We start from the raw sequence: 22,472 nt of genomic DNA on the forward strand, positions 1-22,472 counted from the left end.
TCAGATCCCTCCTGCAGATGTCTTTGTATCGCAGCTGTGGTCTACCTGTAGGGCACTTTCCCTGCATGAGTTCTCCATAGAGGAGATCCTTTGGGATCCAGCCATCATCCACTCTCATGACATGACCGAGCCAACGCAGGCGTCTCTGTTTCAGCAGTGCATACATGCTAGGGATTCCAGCTTTTTCCAGGACTGTGTTGTTTGGAACTTTGTCCTGCCAGGTGATGCCGAGGATGCGTCGGAGGCAGCGCATGTGCAAAGCGTTCAGTTTCCTCTCCTGTTGTGAGCGAAGAGTCCATGACTCGCTGCAGTATAGAAGTGTACTCAGGACGCAAGCTCTGTAGACCTGGATCTTGGTATGTTCTGTCAGCTTCTTGTTGGACCAGACTCTCTTTGTGAGTCTGGAAAACGTGGTAGCTGCTTTACCGATGCGTTTGTTTAGCTCACTATTGAGAGAAAGAGTGTCGGAGATCATTGAGCCAAGGTACACAAAGTCATGGACAACCTCCAGTTCATGCGCAGAGATTGTAATGCAGGGAAGTGAGCCCACATCCTGTGTTTTCTTCGTACGTAGGGCTAATACTGTTAAGCCATTGAGACCCAATCCTATCCAACTTTCCAGCACTGATGCAACTGTGTTAGTGGGGTGTGTGCTGCATCCTGGGGCAGTGGGGGCTGTCACATAGGCATCCTCAAGGCTGAATTGCTGGAAAGTTGGAAAGGGTTGGGCCTCAATGGAACAAGATTGGTGATCTGGATCGATGTATTGAAAGCACAGAGATAGCATCCTGGTAATATCTATGATGCTTTGATAGAGATCTTTGATGACATGAACCTTTTAGGTTCACCATTCACCCCCCAGTGGTCCACCAAAGCATCCTTCGGGCACTGAGACTCAGCATCAACTGGCGATGGCCTTCCACCAGTGCTGGGTGTCTCCAGCTGGTGGGAAAGTGCTTTACAGCACTTTTATGACAACCACCAACAGAAGTGGAGCCAGAGCACCGGCGTGTGCCCGTTAGGATCAGGACCTGAGATTGCAAATGAGCCAGACATACAACCAAACTATGAGACAGAACAAATTAGGAAAAGGAGAACAACCAGTTTGAGTGTGTAGCCCCAGAAGAGGCACTGCAAGGTCCAAGCTTGAAATTCAGAAAGGTTTCTACTATGCTGTCTATGCTACTAAGCTCTCTGTTGAAGAGAGATTCTATCAGCTCCAATACAATTCCCTATTTGGCTTCCTATTCTATATATGCAGCATCAACAAAAAATCTCCTGAAGATGTACTTCAGGCTTGCTAGAATTTGGAAAAATTGCTGATGCACAATGGAGAGAAAGATACTGATGCTGAGGATCCAAGCTGTGAACCTGCAGCAATGAAGACTTCCAGAGTCGATGCCGCCACGAGGAGAACTTTCCATACTACGTAAAAGTCCTGGATAATGTGCCGAGTGTTTCTGCTGCTGAGAGTCCTTCTCATGCTTCCAGTGTCAGTGGCAAGAGGTGAACGCAGTTCCTCAAAGCTCAAACTTGGCTTCTGTATCAGCAGAACATGCCAAAGCCTCAGCACTTGACCTGAAGGAATCAGGAATATTTTGTGCAGCTGGGCCAAAAGCAGCCACAGCAGTGCAACGGCAGCCCATCGATGCTCCCCAGCACCAGCGAGTCTGTGTGGCGGGTGGGTGGTCGGGTGGGAGGGAAGCAGGGGGTGGGTAGAACTGGGCAGGGAGGGGGAGGAATGAGGAGGAGAACGGGGGAGGGCTGGATCAAGACTGGGAGTGGAGCAGTATCTGTGGCAGTGGCACCACCGCTATGCTATCCCCTTCACGGCTTTGATCCCCAGGCCCAGGTCCTCTTGGACTTGCACCAGCTATACAGCTGATGCAGGTCTGAGTCGATCCAACTGGACTGTGAGATCTTACCCCGGGCGAGGGAGCAAATATTCCCTTACCGTGAGGAGGTCTTCGCTGCTCAAAACACCCCTGCAAGATGCAGTGAGCCCCCCATTGAGAGTTAGTAGGATGGGGCTACAAGACGGAGTTCCTTTTCACATCAGTTCTGCATATGTGGGTTCTTGTTCCACCCCCACAAGTAAACTAATGCACATAAGCGGCAGGCCACGTTATTAATTAATTTAATATTAATGCATGCAAGGTGTTAATTTCATTGGGCACAAGTATATGAAAATGAGATAAGCTGCCATTTACCAACGATTGTAAGAGGATGAGCTCTGATGACACTCCCAGCGCAATTATTGCTCACGCACAGCAGTGGAGTCAGGGCCAGGCAGGCCGCGCCCTGGTCAAGTGTCCGTGTGCTGATCAGTCTGCAGTTACTGTTCCTTTTCAGGGTAAAGGAATTTCTCCACACCTTTGGAAGTGGCTGTGATTAAGCAGTTACTAAAGACATCCACACTGGATGCACTGACTGGGCACATTTCAAACTAGAGTTTAAATTCACCTTTTGCCTTTGAAATCGGGAAGACTTCGCAAAGGTAGCAGAAGGTCAACTGCAGGTAGCCTTTGATTATGCAGATTACTTTTAACCTCATCATTCCCATTCCTGGGCTGGTTTGGGAACTGAAGCTGCCTTGCTGGGTTGGGAGAAGGACAGAGGAGTCTGACTTGCTAATTCTCCTGGAATTCTGTAACCGTTGCTACCAACTCTGCTGAATGGGGACCCTTCACTCAACTAGAGAACCCTGTTTCTGTGTAAGATGTCACTGGTTAGGGTGGCTGGGATGCGGATCTTCACCCCTCCCTTTGCCACCAGCACCTCCACAGCAGCAACTTGGCTGAGATGTGGATTGGAGCAAGGAGATTCCCTGGTGCAGAGAGTCTAGTCCCGGTAAAACAATAGCCACATGGCATCCTCCTTGCCAGTGGAGAAGTCCACACACTGACCTTGCCTGTGGGAAGATCCAGGGCCTGACCTATTTCCTGATTTCCTTATTTTTATTATTTTATTTATTTATTTATTTATTACAGTTACAGGTGAGGAAATTAGGTTAAACATGGGGATATTTCCTGATTTCCTGCCTCTGATCAGCAGTAAGATCTGAAGCCAGGAACTGTCATGAAATTGGCAGAACAATGTGAATGTGGCTGTGTTCATTACAGTCCTGAACAAAGCTTATCTGTCCATTGCTGATTGTCCCTCCAGCATCCACTGGAGGTGAATGGGGAAAATGCAACCATGTGAATGGTTTTCTGGGCAGGAACCATTGTCTAGGCCAGGTGTAGGCAACCTATGGCCCAGGAGCTTGAGGTGGTCCACATCTGACGCATTGTGTTCCGGGTTTTTTAATGTCTGTAATCTGACATAGAACTGGTGCTACTTTTCAGAGGCTGTTCTCCTAACATAACTTTTCACTGGTCACAGAGACCATGAAAGAGAAAACCAGGGTGCTTTGAGTGATCATGGGTGCAGTCACACTCCCACTTCTGTGTTGCAAGTGTTTTGTGCAGGGGCCCTTCCATCATGGGTGCAGTAACCGTGAAGTTCCTGGGAAGGCACCCTCCCCTCTGTCCTTTTGCAGCACAGACAGACATATATTTAATTATTTTCTCACAGTATTTGCAAAGCCAGGTAATATGGTGGTTCTGGTTGGAGACCCGGAAGATCCGGGTTCAAATCCCTACTCAGCCATGAAGCTTCCTGGGTGACCTTGGGCCAGTCACTCTCTCTCAGCCTCATCTACCTGACAGGGGTAAGAGGGAAGGAACCATGTACAGAAGCATGAGGTGCTTGGAGAAAGGGAGGTATAAAAATAAGGAAGAAAGAATGACTAGTAGGTTCAACCTGTACTCTAGTAGCCCAGACCTATTTAGGACTTGGGAGTTAGCATGAAAAGGATTTAATTTCATCACAGGACAACAACCAGATAGGGGACGTAATCCTCTTTGTCAAGAACTCCTGGTGCTGCCTGTCCTTGTCGGCATTGTTGGCACACTCCTCCTCCTCTCTTGCCCCATCCTGACCCTGCTCTGATTTGGTCAGAATGCAGCATCTGCCAGGTCAGTAATGCTACAGCTACCCTCCTGGGTGCCCACCATTGTGTGCTGGCCTCAGCACACTCCTCTTTCAGTCCCTGCCTAGATCACCACACCCACCACCTGGGGTGTTGCCCTGCCTACAGCATAGGGGTGACGCACTGGCCTCCCGCACCGGGTGATGCGAACCCCAGTGATGCCACTGCAGTAGCCCAGTCCTATCAAGGACTTGGGAGTTGCCGTGAAAAGAATTCTATTTCATCACAGGACAACAACCAGATATGGGACGTAATCCTCTTTGTCAAGAACTCCTGGTGCTGCCACTGGTCACCACTAGTGACCAAAATCACATTTTGTAAAAATAATAACATCATGTTATGTATCAATCAATGTGTAATTTCATGCAGAATGCAATGAAAAAACTGCATTGAAATATCTTTATTCTATCAAAAGGTACAGCAAAAGAACCAGTGGGTGCGGGGCAATGGTAGATCACCACACCCAACACTTCTCCAATTCTTAGGATGTTCCTCTTCTCTTATTGGCTCCCTTCATTTACCCTGCCCTGTCTACTGGCCCTGCCTTGCCCTCCCAAAGATCAGAACAGTGCAGCCAATCACTCCCAGAGGCCCTTCACAGATTCAGCTCTTTGGTGATCAGCAGGCAAACAAATCAATCATTAGGCCAGTGGTATTCAAACTGAGGTGTCGCAACGCCCCAGCCTGTGGGTCCTGACCTCTGCCCCCTTAAGGGGTGGGGGCAGCCAGGAGACAGGAGGAAGGCAGCGGCGCAATCCACAGGATCGCACCGCTCAGGGGGCCTGCAGGGGCTTGGGTGCACTTGCCCAAGCCTCCTGTAGCCTCCCAGGGGTGCAGGGAGCCCTGCACAATCTTCGGCAGGGCTCCCCAGGTCAGGAAAAGTGAAAGCGGAGTGATCGCGCCCCACTCCGCAAAACTGGAAGCAGAGCACGATTGCTCCGCTTTCCCTTCTGACGGGGCTGCAGGGACTGGGGTGCACCCTCCAGTCCCTGCAGCAGCCTTCCCTGTGTGAGGGCAGCTCTGTGCAAGCGCCTGCAGGGCTCCCCAGGTCAGGGAAAGGGAGAGTGGGGTGATTGTGCTCCGCTTCTGCTTTTGCGGAGGCTCCACTCACTGTCGCCCTGCACATGCCTGATCTTGTCTGATCTCGGAAGCTAAGCAGGGTCAGGCCTGGTTAGTACTTGGATGGGAGACCTCCTGGGAATACCTGGTGCTGTAGGCTTATACCATAGTCTTTTGAGACTGAAGGTTGCCAACCAAAGCCACTATCCCTTTCCCTGACCTCAGGCACCCTGCAGGCGCTCCCCATACACAGGGACGGCTGCTGCAGGGACTGGTGAGTGTGTCCCAGTCCCTGCAGCCCCCTGAGTGATGCGATCCTGGGGATTGCATCGCTGCCTTCCCCTGCTGCTTCCTCCCCCACCCCTGCAAAGACTTACTGCGGATTTGAAACTGCGGATTTTTAAGGAAGGAAGGAAGACTAGTAGGTTCAACCTGTACTCTAGTAGCCCAGACCTATTTAGGACTTGGGAGTTAGCATGAAAAGGATTTAATTTCATCACAGGACAACAACTAGGTAGGGGACATAATGCACTTTGTCAAGAACACCTGGTGCTGCCTGTCCTTGTCGGCATTGTTGGCACCCTCCTCCTCTCTTGCCCCACCCTGACCCTGCTCTGATTTGGCCAGAATGCAGCATCTGCCAGGTCAATAATGCTACAGCTACCCTCCTGGGTGCCCACCATTGTGTGCTGGCCTCAGCACACTCCTCTTTCAGTCCCTGCATTAAGTCGAAACTGTTTCAGTTTTGCAGTGACAAAATCACCTCATGGCTGCCAGAAAAGCGTTCCAAGTTCCGAACACGACAACTGAGAAGACCCTGTTCCTGTCCCCTGGTTGCCGCTTCCCACCTCAGCAGGCAGACAGGAAAAGGCATCTCAAGAACACCTCTGTAACCAGGCAGATTCACATGGGAGAAAATACACCTGACATGCGTATTAGAACTTGGCTTCCGGAAAAGTTGAACATTTTACAACATGCATGATGTGCGTCAGGGCAAACCTGAGAAGGCAACATCCCTATTTCCTGCCCAGGGATAGGGCCTTTGTCAAAGGTCAAACACACATGGAGCTTTCTCAAAAACATTTCATCCAGCACTTCAAAATGGGACTGCACTGTTCAGCAATCCTGCTGGAAGTGAACCAAACCCCAGTTCTGAATTTCATGGAAACAGAGAACCCAAGAGCTGTAGCAATGAGGAGAACAGAAGGAAAAGGGTCTAAGCTGGGCTGATCAAAGTAGAACTCCACAGCTAAGAGAATGAGATGCTGGTGGTGGCAGAAGGCACTACAAGCACCCTAAATTCGTCCACTCCTGGATTTGAATGGCCTCCAAAACAAAGAAGCCACTTTTTCAAATCTGTAATCACTCCAACACAAAGCAGTGAATCGCTAAAACCTCCGTATTCTTCTCCAGAAGAAGTGCTGGACATCGCTCAGTGGTAGATCACATGCTTTGCATGCAAAACTATGGCATCCAGGACTGACTATGGAAACAAGCAGTATCACAACGGCTTTAGCAATCCTTTGGATCAGGCCTCTCTGTGCCCCTTGGGTGGCTCTAGTTAAACAGGGAGAGATGCAGAGGTCAACGCAGGTTTTGACCAAACAGCCGTGTCACTTAGAAGCACTTGAGGGCAGCCTAGAAGCCCATCCAAACTTGTTCTCTGCACTGTTGCAGAGCCCCTGAGCCCCAGTTGTCTCACCTTCACTTGCTAATGATCTGTCAGTGACAAAAAACCGACATTGGCTCCCTTGTCCACAGATCTCCACCTTCCCCTTCAGTGCAAAGTACCAGATCCATGTTTGAATTTGCATTTTGATGTTTCTGTGAAGGGACACCGCTTCTTCTGGAAGGCTTATCAGAGTTCTTCATAAAGAGAGTGATCCCTTGAATAGACAAGGGGTGAACATTCTGCACTTGAATGTTCCCAAAGTGTGCTCTGCTCAGGTGCAGAATGCACATTTTTAGTTATTACCTTTATCTTGCACCTGTCTTCAACCATGGAACTCAGCATACATGGAATTCCCAGGTCCAATCCTGAGCAGACCTAGGTCAGCCTGGCTTCAGCAAAGCTGCCTCTCTCATGTGCACTCAGACCATATGGTGCCCATAGATGACCACTCACAGAACGTAAGTGGCAGGGAAACCACCTGTTCTTATGCTTTACCAGGACTCTCCCCTCTTTCTCTTACTCAACTGAGACATAGCTTTGCCAAAGTATCAGCAGAAAACTTGAACCCAAACCACCACAGATTTCCAATGAAGGGAAGTCTAGGAGGGCCCGGAGGGTACAGTCTGGATTCCCAGAGTTGTTTCAGGAAGTGCAGAATCAGCCACGGAATCGGAATGATCAACAATACCAATTCCCACCAGATTGCCATGGCTCCTCTCTCTCTCTCTCTCTCTCTCTCTCTCTCTCTGTCTTCCTGTATCTGCACAGCTGGGCAGGCTGAATGCTCTTTCTGAAGCAGCTTCTCGTTTCATCAGAGGTATTGCTACTACTCCCTGTTTTCTTTTACTGACTCCTTATATAGTTCACTACTTATAATAAAGTATACAATAGATCTTATCTGACATCATAATTGGCTAATCTAGGAATGTGTTTGTTCTAGTATGTATTATACTTGTGTATGTCATCGTCATTGTTGGCAACCTTCAGTCTCGAAAGACTATGGTATCACGCTCTGAATTGTGGTTCTGGGACAGCGTCTAGTGTGGCTGAAAAGGCCGATTCGGGAGTGACAATCCCTTCCACACTGGGAGCAAGTGCAGTCTGTCCCTGGTCTGACTCCATGGCTATGCGCCTTCCTACTTTGCCTCTTTGCCTCGGTCTGTTGGCCAAGTGTCGCTTCACTGGGAAAACAGTGCTGGGAAAACTGGGAAAGGCCATGCTGCACAGCCTGCCTCCAAGCAGGCCGCTCAGAGGCCAGGGTTTCCCACCTGTTGAGGTCCACTCCTAAGGCCTTCAGATCCCTCCTGCAGATGTCTTTGTATCGCAGCTGTGGTCTACCTGTAGGGCACTTTCCCTGCATGAGTTCTCCATAGAGGAGATCCTTTGGGATCCAGCCATCATCCACTCTCATGACATGACCGAGCCAACGCAGGCGTCTCTGTTTCAGCAGTGCATACATGCTAGGGATTCCAGCTTTTTCCAGGACTGTGTTGTTTGGAACTTTGTCCTGCCAGGTGATGCCGAGGATGCGTCGGAGGCAGCGCATGTGCAAAGCGTTCAGTTTCCTCTCCTGTTGTGAGCGAAGAGTCCATGACTCGCTGCAGTATAGAAGTGTACTCAGGACGCAAGCTCTGTAGACCTGGATCTTGGTATGTTCTGTCAGCTTCTTGTTGGACCAGACTCTCTTTGTGAGTCTGGAAAACGTGGTAGCTGCTTTACCGATGCGTTTGTTTAGCTCACTATTGAGAGAAAGAGTGTCGGAGATCATTGAGCCAAGGTACACAAAGTCATGGACAACCTCCAGTTCATGCGCAGAGATTGTAATGCAGGGAAGTGAGCCCACATCCTGTGTTTTCTTCGTACGTAGGGCTAATACTGTTAAGCCATTGAGACCCAATCCTATCCAACTTTCCAGCACTGATGCAACTGTGTTAGTGGGGTGTGTGCTGCATCCTGGGGCAGTGGGGGCTGTCACATAGGCATCCTCAAGGCTGAATTGCTGGAAAGTTGGAAAGGGTTGGGCCTCAATGGAACAAGATTGGTGATCTGGATCGATGTATTGAAAGCACAGAGATAGCATCCTGGTAATATCTATGATGCTTTGATAGAGATCTTTGATGACATGAACCTTTTAGGTTCACCATTCACCCCCCAGTGGTCCACCAAAGCATCCTTCGGGCACTGAGACTCAGCATCAACTGGCGATGGCCTTCCACCAGTGCTGGGTGTCTCCAGCTGGTGGGAAAGTGCTTTACAGCACTTTTATGACAACCACCAACAGAAGTGGAGCCAGAGCACCGGCGTGTGCCCGTTAGGATCAGGACCTGAGATTGCAAATGAGCCAGACATACAACCAAACTATGAGACAGAACAAATTAGGAAAAGGAGAACAACCAGTTTGAGTGTGTAGCCCCAGAAGAGGCACTGCAAAGTCCAAGCTTGAAATTCAAAAAGGTTTCTACTATGCTGTCTATGCTATTAAGCTCTCTGTTGAAGAGAGATTCTATCAGCTCCAATACAATTCCCCATTTGGCTTCCTATTCTATATATACAGCAGCAACAAAAAATCTCCTGAAGATGTACTTCAGGCTTGCTAGAATTTGGAAAAATTGCTGATGCACAATGGAGAGAAAGATACTGATGCTGAGGATCCAAGCTGTGAACCTGCAGCAATGAAGACTTCCAGAGTCGATGCCGCCACGAGGAGAACTTTCCATACTACGTAAAAGTCCTGGATAATGTGTCGAGTGTTTCTGCTGCTGAGAGTCCTTCTCATGCTTCCAGTGTCAGTGGCAAGAGGTGAACGCAGTTCCTCAAAGCTCAAACTTGGCTTCTGTATCAGCGGAACATGCCAAAGCCTCAGCACTTGACCTGAAGGAATCAGGAATATTTTGTGCAGCTGGGCCAAAAGCAGCCACAGCAGTGCAACGGCAGCCCATCGATGCTCCCCAGCACCAGCGAGTCTGTGTGGCGGGTGGGTGGTCGGGTGGGAGGGAAGCAGGGGGTGGGTAGAACTGGGCAGGGAGGGGGAGGAATGAGGAGGAGAACGGGGGAGGGCTGGATCAAGACTGGGAGTGGAGCAGTATCTGTGGCAGTGGCACCACCGCTATGCTATCCCCTTCACGGCTTTGATCCCCAGGCCCAGGTCCTCTTGGACTTGCACCAGCTATACAGCTGATGCAGGTCTGAGTCGATCCAACTGGACTGTGAGATCTTACCCCGGGCGAGGGAGCAAATATTCCCTTACCGTGAGGAGGTCTTCGCTGCTCAAAACAACCCTGCAAGATGCAGTGAGCCCCCCATTGAGAGTTAGTAGGATGGGGCTACAAGACGGAGTTCCTTTTCACATCAGTTCTGCATATGTGGGTTCTTGTTCCACCCCCACAAGTAAACTAATGCACATAAGCGGCAGGCCACGTTATTAATTAATTTAATATTAATGCATGCAAGGTGTTAATTTCATTGGGCACAAGTATATGAAAATGAGATAAGCTGCCATTTACCAACGATTGTAAGAGGATGAGCTCTGATGACACTCCCAGCGCAATTATTGCTCACGCACAGCAGTGGAGTCAGGGCCAGGCAGGCCGCGCCCTGGTCAAGTGTCCGTGTGCTGATCAGTCTGCAGTTACTGTTCCTTTTCAGGGTAAAGGAATTTCTCCACACCTTTGGAAGTGGCTGTGATTAAGCAGTTACTAAAGACATCCACACTGGATGCACTGACTGGGCACATTTCAAACTAGAGTTTAAATTCACCTTTTGCCTTTGAAATCGGGAAGACTTCGAAAAGGTAGCAGAAGGTCAACTGCAGGTAGCCTTTGATTATGCAGATTACTTTTAACCTCATCTTTCCCATTCCTGGGCTGGTTTGGGAACTGAAGCTGCCTTGCTGGGTTGGGAGAAGGACAGAGGAGTCTGACTTGCTAATTCTCCTGGAATTCTGTAACCGTTGCTACCAACTCTGCTGAATGGGGACCCTTCACTCAACTAGAGAACCCTGTTTCTGTGTAAGATGTCACTGGTTAGGGTGGCTGGGATGCGGATCTTCACCCCTCCCTTTGCCACCAGCACCTCCACAGCAGCAACTTGGCTGAGATGTGGATTGGAGCAAGGAGATTCCCTGGTGCAGAGAGTCTAGTCCCGGTAAAACAATAGCCACATGGCATCCTCCTTGCCAGTGGAGAAGTCCACACACTGACCTTGCCTGTGGGAAGATCCAGGGCCTGACCTATTTCCTGATTTCCTTATTTTTATTATTTTATTTATTTATTTATTTATTACAGTTACAGGTGAGGAAATTAGGTTAAACATGGGGATATTTCCTGATTTCCTGCCTCTGATCAGCAGTAAGATCTGAAGCCAGGAACTGTCATGAAATTGGCAGAACAATGTGAATGTGGCTGTGTTCATTACAGTCCTGAACAAAGCTTATCTGTCCATTGCTGATTGTCCCTCCAGCATCCACTGGAGGTGAATGGGGAAAATGCAACCATGTGAATGGTTTTCTGGGCAGGAACCATTGTCTAGGCCAGGTGTAGGCAACCTATGGCCCAGGAGCTTGAGGTGGTCCACATCTGACGCATTGTGTTCCGGGTTTTTTAATGTCTGTAATCTGACATAGAACTGGTGCTACTTTTCAGAGGCTGTTCTCCTAACATAACTTTTCACTGGTCACAGAGACCATGAAAGAGAAAACCAGGGTGCTTTGAGTGATCATGGGTGCAGTCACACTCCCACTTCTGTGTTGCAAGTGTTTTGTGCAGGGGCCCTTCCATCATGGGTGCAGTAACCGTGAAGTTCCTGGGAAGGCACCCTCCCCTCTGTCCTTTTGCAGCACAGACAGACATATATTTAATTATTTTCTCACAGTATTTGCAAAGCCAGGTAATATGGTGGTTCTGGTTGGAGACCCGGAAGATCCGGGTTCAAATCCCTACTCAGCCATGAAGCTTCCTGGGTGACCTTGGGCCAGTCACTCTCTCTCAGCCTCATCTACCTGACAGGGGTAAGAGGGAAGGAACCATGTACAGAAGCATGAGGTGCTTGGAGAAAGGGAGGTATAAAAATAAGGAAGAAAGAATGACTAGTAGGTTCAACCTGTACTCTAGTAGCCCAGACCTATTTAGGACTTGGGAGTTAGCATGAAAAGGATTTAATTTCATCACAGGACAACAACCAGATAGGGGACGTAATCCTCTTTGTCAAGAACTCCTGGTGCTGCCTGTCCTTGTCGGCATTGTTGGCACACTCCTCCTCCTCTCTTGCCCCATCCTGACCCTGCTCTGATTTGGTCAGAATGCAGCATCTGCCAGGTCAGTAATGCTACAGCTACCCTCCTGGGTGCCCACCATTGTGTGCTGGCCTCAGCACACTCCTCTTTCAGTCCCTGCCTAGATCACCACACCCACCACCTGGGGTGTTGCCCTGCCTACAGCATAGGGGTGACGCACTGGCCTCCCGCACCGGGTGATGCGAACCCCAGTGATGCCACTGCAGTAGCCCAGTCCTATCAAGGACTTGGGAGTTGCCGTGAAAAGAATTCTATTTCATCACAGGACAACAACCAGATATGGGACGTAATCCTCTTTGTCAAGAACTCCTGGTGCTGCCACTGGTCACCACTAGTGACCAAAATCACATTTTGTAAAAATAATAACATCATGTTATGTATCAATCAATGTGTAATTTCATGCAGAATGCAATGAAAAAACTGCATTGAAATATCTTTATTCTATCAAAAGGTACAGCAAAAGAACCAGTGGGTGCGGGGCAATGGTAGATCACCACACCCAACACTTCTCCAATTCTTAGGATGTTCCTCTTCTCTTATTGGCTCCCTTCATTTACCCTGCCCTGTCTACTGACCCTACCTTGCCCTCCCAAAGATCAGAACAGTGCAGCCAATCACTCCCAGAGGCCCTTCACAGATTCAGCTCTTTGGTGATCAGCAGGCAAACAAATCAATCATTAGGCCAGTGGTATTCAAACTGAGGTGTCACAACGCCCCAGCCTGTGGGTCCTGGCCTCTGCCCCCTTAAGGGGTGGGGGCAGCCAGGAGACAGGAGGAAGGCAGCGGCGCAATCCACAGGATCGCACCGCTCAGGGGGCCTGCAGGGGCTTGGGTGCACTTGCCCAAGCCTCCTGTAGCCTCCCAGGGGTGCAGGGAGCCCTGCACAATCTTCGGCAGGGCTCCCCAGGTCAGGAAAAGTGAAAGCGGAGTGATCGCGCCCCACTCCGCAAAACTGGAAGCAGAGCACGATTGCTCCGCTTTCCCTTCTGACGGGGCTGCAGGGACTGGGGTGCACCCTCCAGTCCCTGCAGCAGCCTTCCCTGTGTGAGGGCAGCTCTGTGCAAGCGCCTGCAGGGCTCCCCAGGTCAGGGAAAGGGAGAGTGGGGTGATTGTGCTCCGCTTCTGCTTTTGCGGAGGCTCCACTCACTGTCGCCCTGCACATGCCTGATCTTGTCTGATCTCGGAAGCTAAGCAGGGTCAGGCCTGGTTAGTACTTGGATGGGAGACCTCCTGGGAATACCTGGTGCTGTAGGCTTATACCATAGTCTTTTGAGACTGAAGGTTGCCAACCAAAGCCACTATCCCTTTCCCTGACCTCAGGCACCCTGCAGGCGCTCCCCATACACAGGGACGGCTGCTGCAGGGACTGGTGAGTGTGTCCCAGTCCCTGCAGCCCCCTGAGTGATGCGATCCTGGGGATTGCATCGCTGCCTTCCCCTGCTGCTTCCTCCCCCACCCCTGCAAAGACTTACTGCGGATTTCAAACTACTGGAGAGTTTGAAAACCACAGCATTAAGCTGAATCAATTCCTTCAGTTGGTGCCCCCCCCCCCAATTATTTATTGTAAAGATTCTCCAAAATGCGTTCTCCTCCACCTGATTCCCCCCATCAACGTACGGTTCCAGATCATCTCCAATGATTTTCATTTCTTAACTGAAACCAGATTGGTGGAGAGAGGAGGTTTGAAAGTTTCCCATTCAAACAATGTAGTGGCATCCTCGATGATATTAAGCATCCCATGCAGTCTTGACATTTGTGTATCAGTAAACCGAGTTTTGCATACTCGAGGCTGTTATTAAGCCATCCTTTCTTTGGTCTTCCTCTTGCTCTTTTCCCAGTAGTTTTGTATTATCTGCTTGCTTGACGAGACAAGAGTTGTTCATATGCAGTCTATGGCCAAAGCAGCCCAAGCTGGATTAAAAAACCTGCACTTAAGGTGGTTTCTCATCTGCTTGGAGCCAGACGTCTTTATTTCTCCAATGCTGACACCACCTAACTTTCATTAATTTACGTAGACAGTGGGTGGCAAAACTGTCTGTTGATCATGTTTCTTTAGAGCTGTGGTTCCCAAAATCCCACTGGGAGTGCTCTAAGTTGTTGCAGGCATTGGGTGGCATACATCCCCACGTACCTGGGGGTATCCTGCAGCCTCCCAGGGGGTCCTGGAGACTTGTAGCCCCCTCCATGACCCTCTGTGTGGCTGCAATGAGCTCTGATCTGGTGGAGTTAAAAACTTTAATTTCCGTGCTTCTTCAAAGCTGCATTTTATTCCACACTAGTTTCATTAAATTTGCAAATGCAGCTGTTTGGAGCTTTTCAGTCTAGAAAAGAGGCGTCTGAGGGGGGACATGATTGAGACATACAAAATGATGCAGGGGATGGACAGATAGAGAGATGCTCTCAGGTTGTGTCTTGTTGTCTTGTGTGCTCCTTCAAGCACTTGATGGACCAATGAGATACAGGAAGCTGGACAAGATGGGCCTTGTCTGATCCAGCAGGGCTCTTCTTATGTTCTTATGTTCAGTTCTTCTAATTATTTCTGGGCTGCAAGATGTATCAGGTGTAACCATACTTCCTAAGCAGATAAAACTATTGACTTCTGCAATGGCTTCTCCACAAATTGTAAATTTACTACTGATTTTAGGTAGCTTTTTGTTTGATTTTTTAACCACAATAGTCATAGTTTTATCTGTATTTCTCCCCAATGGAACCCTCCCTGGCAAAGGCTAAAACCTTTCTTCTTCAGTTGCCTTTGTTTGGGCTTGGATGCCATGTGTAGCCCAAACTTAACATGCCCTGGAGCAGGCTGTTCAGCTGGCTTGCCCTGCATCCAGAGCAGGACTGGGCTGCAAATTCATTCCCCTTACCCTGTGTTGCAGGGAACTGCCTGTGGGGCTACTCAGATCTGCCCCACCTAAAGTGCTCAGATCCAAGCAGCCTGGTGTAAGGCCTGTTCACCTGGGAGGGGGGTTGGAAACCGGCTTAAGTGCTGGATCCTGGCACCGCCCCCCTCCTGGGCCCAGTCCTCCCACTGACCTGCCCTCTGCCCAGAAACGCCCCCCCAAATACTCTCCTCCCACCCTCCTCGAGCCTCTGTGTTGGCCTCTCTAGGGTGCGGGGTTGGCCTATTTACTGGGTCTGGGGTTAGATCTGGCGGGGGCAGGCTGGTGCACGTCCTTCCACTGGCACAGCCTGCTCCTGAGTTGTTGTGGAAGTAAGTCTTGCAAAACCCAGAGGCGGGCGCAAGGGACTTGGCCAGCCTAGGGCTCTGTTTGGATTGCGCCATGAGGTTGCAATCCTATGCAGACCTTCTTAGGAGGAAGTCCCACTGAACACAATTGGACTAATGACTAGACATGCACAGGATTGGGCCCTGAGTTATTCTGTTATTGGCTGCTGGACTGATTTGCGGTACTATGTGATGCTGTTGCTATCAAATGCGTTGATGACGATGCTGCTGCTTCAGCTCAGCGAGAGCACTATGCTGGACTGGTTGTGCTCTGCAATTCGGGATCCAGCCAAGATCCTGGGAGTCAATTATTTGATCTCCTTGCTAATCGCTGTGCCAAGCAACGCTGTTTTCTGGAGCCAAGCTGGTGGAATCTGCTCAAGGCCCAGAGCGCAGAGGTGTTTCACCAGACTTCTAGGCACTGCTCCAATGGCACGGTCTGGACCTTCTTCTCCCAGAGATGCCCACGTTCTACTCACAGGTCGTGCTATTTTGTGCTCTCCGTTCTGCCGTCTCCTGAGACTGCAGTATTGATGATCTGAACCTGATGTTTTTCTTTCACAACTGCTGCTGTATCTGACGCATTGTGTTCCGGGTTTTTTAATGTCTGTAATCTGAAGCCCCAAGGAATCTTTGCTGGCTCCTTCTCAGGGATTTTGTAAGGTTTGTTGCTGCTGCTGCTGCTGCATTTGTTCTATTTTTATGACATGGTGTCCTGGCTTTTCTCCTATACCTTTTTATTGCCACATGTTTTGCCAAATCCCAATCCACTGGGCCTTGTAAACCAGTCAAATCAATCAGAGTTGCCAATAAGCCAAGTTACAGTCCAAAGTCAAGTTCCAGGTAGGTAAGTCCAATCCATCAGGGTATCCAAATCAAAGTCCAAAGCCAAAGTCCAGTCACCATCCACAGTCTGATTCCCAATTCCATAAACCAAGTCAGTCAGTCTCCTCTCCTACCTCCAACCTGCACTCCCTCAAAACCCACCAAAACCTTTCTGCCTCAGGTGCTCCCTATATACCTGAGGGATCTCCTTATGCTCTAGTGGCTGCAGCTGTGCAGCACACCTCCAGCTACCACCTGGGCTTTAATCCTGCATTTACTCAGAGCAAGGGGCACTGTGGACACCACACCCTATCTCCTCGGTAATATCTTCCGCAGTTGCAATACACCGCACTATCTTTACCCCATTGTATTTAATGAACATTGCAACTAAGCTACCTTAGGCATCCTGTTATCACTGGAAGGGCAGAGTATACCCCTTTTAATAGGTGAATAAGACTTGGCCACATTGCTGCTCAGCCCAGGGCAGTCCTCACCTCCTCCCTCCAGGACATGAACACAGTCACTGGGCGGGGGTGGAAGGGGCCTGATGGCCAGGGTTCCATGCCAACGGCAAACCATTCCTGCGCTAGGGTACTGCAGCCCTGGGGGAGAGTCCTAAGCTGGCTCCTGTGTGGTGTACACCATCTGCTCCTTCATTGCCACATGTTCTGAGTATTCAGGGCTCAGCCTGGCCAGGCTGGCGCTCAACCAACACCTGATCCCCCCTGCAATCAAAGGCCCAACCCTGTGCCTGGCCAGCCCCTGAGGCAGGGAGAGCCTGCTGCTGTCACTCTTCGCCCCTGGTATGCCAAGGCCCATACTATGAGGGGGGGAGGGGTCGGATAGCCTACTGGAGTAAGTAAAATTATTTTGTACTTACCTCTTGGTAAGCTGCCCAATCTCCAATGGTTCTCCTTGGACATATGCCACCTATTTTGGTAGCCTATGTCCGAGGTGAGAAAAGGGGCAGGTAGGTATAAAAAAGAGGAGCTAAGATATGGCATGTACTGCCACTGGATCCACCCCTTCATGTCTCCTCCTCCCCCCTGGTTCTGTAATCAGACCTGGATTATTTTAATGAGCTCATTTGTTTAACGTGCAGCACAATCCTGACCTCAGGAGTCGGCTAGGCCGGTGCACAGAGGCACGCTGGCCTGTGGAGGCTGGAACAATCCTCCATGCCCACAGAGGCACTGAGCCTCGAGTCGGCCCAGCTGGGCCGACACAATGTTCTGAGGTAGGCGGGGAGAGGGTGGGGAGGAGGCAGGAGGGAGTGTTCCTGGGCGGGAGGAGGGTGGCCGGTGGGTGGCCCCAGAGGCGGGTGGGCGGGAAGCGGGAAGTGGGGCTGGGATCTGGCAGTTATGCTGGATCCCAACCCCCATTCCCAGGGAGTTCGAAGCTACTGCAAGCCGCTCTGCTCTCCTTGAACTTGTGCCACCTCAAGAGGTGGCTCAAGTCTGAGGAGACCCATAGGGGCAAGGGCGCCTTGCCCAGAGGTAAGGGGAAAAGTTTCCCCTTGCCTATCCTGTGCTGGATAAGCCTCCTAGCTTGCCTGTTCCAGCGCAGTGTTTCCAGGTGAAACCCTCAATAGTGTGAAGGGCACTTATATTTTATCTTGAGCACGTTGTGGCACTCTGTGAGTCAAATAATCTCTTTGTTCAGTACTTTCATGCTAAAAAGTGACCTTATATGTCCTCTCCAGAGACACACTTGTTGTTTATGGTCCATAGTTAAGCCCTGCCATATGAACACACCAAGCAGGCACACTCCAGGAGTGTCAGGGTCCTCTGTTGGGGGGGGGGTGTTTCCTCTGTCCTTCCTCTGCATTTCTGTTATAGACCTATGAAAGGCTGCAGCACAGTCAACTCCTGTCATGCTCGTGAAACACTTTGCTACTGATGTACACCAAGAACTAATGCAGCTTGGGTAGAACTGGTGCTACTTTTCAGAGGCTGTTCTCCTAACATAACTTTTCACTGGTCACAGAGACCATGAAAGAGAAAACCAGGGTGCTTTGAGTGATCATGGGTGCAGTCACACTCCCACTTCTGTGTTGCAAGTGTTTTGTGCAGGGGCCCTTCCATCATGGGTGCAGTAACCGTGAAGTTCCTGGGAAGGCACCCTCCCCTCTGTCCTTTTGCAGCACAGACAGACATACATTTAATTATTTTCTCACAGTATTTGCAAAGCCAGGTAATATGGTGGTTCTGGTTGGAGACCCGGAAGATCCGGGTTCAAATCCCTACTCAGCCATGAAGCTTCCTGGGTGACCTTGGGCCAGTCACTCTCTCTCAGCCTCATCTACCTGACAGGGGTAAGAGGGAAGGAACCATGTACAGAAGCATGAGGTGCTTGGAGAAAGGGAGGTATAAAAATAAGGAAGAAAGAATGACTAGTAGGTTCAACCTGTACTCTAGTAGCCCAGACCTATTTAGGACTTGGGAGTTAGCATGAAAAGGATTTAATTTCATCACAGGACAACAACCAGGTAGGGGACGTAATCCTCTTTGTCAAGAACTCCTGGTGCTGCCTGTCCTTGTCGGCATTGTTGGCACACTCCTCCTCCTCTCTTGCCCCATCCTGATCCTGCTCTGATTTGGTCAGAATGCAGCATCTGCCAGGTCAGTAATGCTACAGCTACCCTCCTGGGTGCCCACCATTGTGTGCTGGCCTCAGCACACTCCTCTTTCAGTCCCTGCCTAGATCACCACACCCACCACCTGGGGTGTTGCCCTGCCTACAGCATAGGGGTGACGCACTGGCCTCCCGCACCGGGTGATGCGAACCCCAGTGATGCCACTGCAGTAGCCCAGTCCTATCAAGGACTTGGGAGTTGCCGTGAAAAGAATTCTATTTCATCACAGGACAACAACCAGATATGGGACGTAATCCTCTTTGTCAAGAACTCCTGGTGCTGCCACTGGTCACCACTAGTGACCAAAATCACATTTTGTAAAAATAATAACATCATGTTATGTATCAATCAATGTGTAATTTCATGCAGAATGCAATGAAAAAACTGCATTGAAATATCTTTATTCTATCAAAAGGTACAGCAAAAGAACCAGTGGGTGCGGGGCAATGGTAGATCACCACACCCAACACTTCTCCAATTCTTAGGATGTTCCTCTTCTCTTATTGGCTCCCTTCATTTACCCTGCCCTGTCTACTGACCCTACCTTGCCCTCCCAAAGATCAGAACAGTGCAGCCAATCACTCCCAGAGGCCCTTCACAGATTCAGCTCTTTGGTGATCAGCAGGCAAACAAATCAATCATTAGGCCAGTGGTATTCAAACTGAGGTGTCACAACGCCCCAGCCTGTGGGTCCTGACCTCTGCCCCCTTAAGGGGTGGGGGCAGCCAGGAGACAGGAGGAAGGCAGCGGCGCAATCCACAGGATCGCACCGCTCAGGAGGCCTGCAGGGGCTTGGGTGCACTTGCCCAAGCCTCCTGTAGCCTCCCAGGGGTGCAGGGAGCCCTGCACAATCTTCGGCAGGGCTCCCCAGGTCAGGAAAAGTGAAAGCGGAGTGATCGCGCCCCACTCCGCAAAACTGGAAGCAGAGCACGATTGCTCCGCTTTCCCTTCTGACGGGGCTGCAGGGACTGGGGTGCACCCTCCAGTCCCTGCAGCAGCCTTCCCTGTGTGAGGGCAGCTCTGTGCAAGCGCCTGCAGGGCTCCCCAGGTCAGGGAAAGGGAGAGTGGGGTGATTGTGCTCCGCTTCTGCTTTTGCGGAGGCTCCACTCACTGTCGCCCTGCACATGCCTGATCTTGTCTGATCTCGGAAGCTAAGCAGGGTCAGGCCTGGTTAGTACTTGGATGGGAGACCTCCTGGGAATACCTGGTGCTGTAGGCTTATACCATAGTCTTTTGAGACTGAAGGTTGCCAACCAAAGCCACTATCCCTTTCCCTGACCTCAGGCACCCTGCAGGCGCTCCCCATACACAGGGACGGCTGCTGCAGGGACTGGTGAGTGTGTCCCAGTCCCTGCAGCCCCCTGAGTGATGCGATCCTGGGGATTGCATCGCTGCCTTCCCCTGCTGCTTCCTCCCCCACCCCTGCAAAGACTTACTGCGGATTTGAAACTGCGGATTTTTAAGGAAGGAAGGAAGACTAGTAGGTTCAACCTGTACTCTAGTAGCCCAGACCTATTTAGGACTTGGGAGTTAGCATGAAAAGGATTTAATTTCATCACAGGACAACAACTAGGTAGGGGACATAATGCACTTTGTCAAGAACACCTGGTGCTGCCTGTCCTTGTCGGCATTGTTGGCACCCTCCTCCTCTCTTGCCCCACCCTGACCCTGCTCTGATTTGGCCAGAATGCAGCATCTGCCAGGTCAATAATGCTACAGCTACCCTCCTGGGTGCCCACCATTGTGTGCTGGCCTCAGCACACTCCTCTTTCAGTCCCTGCATTAAGTCGAAACTGTTTCAGTTTTGCAGTGACAAAATCACCTCATGGCTGCCAGAAAAGCGTTCCAAGTTCCGAACGCGACAACTGAGAAGACCCTGTTCCTGTCCCCTGGTTGCCGCTTCCCACCTCAGCAGGCAGACAGGAAAAGGCATCTCAAGAACACCTCTGTAACCAGGCAGATTCACATGGGAGAAAATACACCTGACATGCGTATTAGAACTTGGCTTCCGGAAAAGTTGAACATTTTACAACATGCATGATGTGCGTCAGGGCAAACCTGAGAAGGCAACATCCCTATTTCCTGCCCAGGGATAGGGCCTTTGTCAAAGGTCAAACACACATGGAGCTTTCTCAAAAACATTTCATCCAGCACTTCAAAATGGGACTGCACTGTTCAGCAATCCTGCTGGAAGTGAACCAAACCCCAGTTCTGAATTTCATGGAAACAGAGAACCCAAGAGCTGTAGCAATGAGGAGAACAGAAGGAAAAGGGTCTAAGCTGGGCTGATCAAAGTAGAACTCCACAGCTAAGAGAATGAGATGCTGGTGGTGGCAGAAGGCACTACAAGCACCCTAAATTCGTCCACTCCTGGATTTGAATGGCCTCCAAAACAAAGAAGCCACTTTTTCAAATCTGTAATCACTCCAACACAAAGCAGTGAATCGCTAAAACCTCCGTATTCTTCTCCAGAAGAAGTGCTGGACATCGCTCAGTGGTAGATCACATGCTTTGCATGCAAAACTATGGCATCCAGGACTGACTATGGAAACAAGCAGTATCACAACGGCTTTAGCAATCCTTTGGATCAGGCCTCTCTGTGCCCCTTGGGTGGCTCTAGTTAAACAGGGAGAGATGCAGAGGTCAACGCAGGTTTTGACCAAACAGCCGTGTCACTTAGAAGCACTTGAGGGCAGCCTAGAAGTCCATCCAAACTTGTTCTCTGCACTGTTGCAGAGCCCCTGAGCCCCAGTTGTCTCACCTTCACTTGCTAATGATCTGTCAGTGACAAAAAACCGACATTGGCTCCCTTGTCCACAGATCTCCACCTTCCCCTTCAGTGCAAAGTACCAGATCCATGTTTGAATTTGCATTTTGATGTTTCTGTGAAGGGACACCGCTTCTTCTGGAAGGCTTATCAGAGTTCTTCATAAAGAGAGTGATCCCTTGAATAGACAAGGGGTGAACATTCTGCACTTGAATGTTCCCAAAGTGTGCTCTGCTCAGGTGCAGAATGCACATTTTTAGTTATTACCTTTATCTTGCACCTGTCTTCAACCATGGAACTCAGCATACATGGAATTCCCAGGTCCAATCCTGAGCAGACCTAGGTCAGCCTGGCTTCAGCAAAGCTGCCTCTCTCATGTGCACTCAGACCATATGGTGCCCATAGATGACCACTCACAGAACGTAAGTGGCAGGGAAACCACCTGTTCTTATGCTTTACCAGGACTCTCCCCTCTTTCTCTTACTCAACTGAGACATACCTTTGCCAAAGTATCAGCAGAAAACTTGAACCCAAACCACCACAGATTTCCAATGAAGGGAAGTCTAGGAGGGCCCGGAGGGTACAGTCTGGATTCCCAGAGTTGTTTCAGGAAGTGCAGAATCAGCCACGGAATCGGAATGATCAACAATACCAATTCCCACCAGATTGCCATGGCTCCTCTCTCTCTCTCTCTCTCTCTCTCTCTCTGTCTTCCTGTATCTGCACAGCTGGGCAGGCTGAATGCTCTTTCTGAAGCAGCTTCTCGTTTCATCAGAGGTATTGCTACTACTCCCTGTTTTCTTTTACTGACTCCTTATATAGTTCACTACTTATAATAAAGTATACAATAGATCTTATCTGACATCATAATTGGCTAATCTAGGAATGTGTTTGTTCTAGTATGTATTATACTTGTGTATGTCATCGTCACTGTTGGCAACCTTCAGTCTCGAAAGACTATG

At 50.0% G+C, this 22,472-nt stretch overlaps 1 protein-coding gene and 3 pseudogenes across 1 annotated transcript in view; 3 read left to right on the top strand and 1 right to left on the bottom strand.

Moving 5' to 3' along the window:
• LOC136645974 (cytochrome P450 2J2-like) overlaps positions 1–22,472 on the bottom strand; it is a 249,571-nt gene that overhangs the window by 122,980 nt on the left and 104,119 nt on the right. The gene's annotated exons all lie outside the window — the stretch shown is intronic.
• On the top strand, positions 5,133–5,252 carry LOC136646478 (5S ribosomal RNA; annotated as a pseudogene).
• Positions 13,190–13,309, top strand: LOC136646480 (5S ribosomal RNA; annotated as a pseudogene).
• LOC136646481 (5S ribosomal RNA) lies at positions 19,843–19,962 on the top strand (annotated as a pseudogene).

This window comes from Tiliqua scincoides, chromosome 3 (assembly GCF_035046505.1).
Source record: "Tiliqua scincoides isolate rTilSci1 chromosome 3, rTilSci1.hap2, whole genome shotgun sequence".
NCBI lineage: Eukaryota > Metazoa > Chordata > Lepidosauria > Squamata > Scincidae > Tiliqua > Tiliqua scincoides.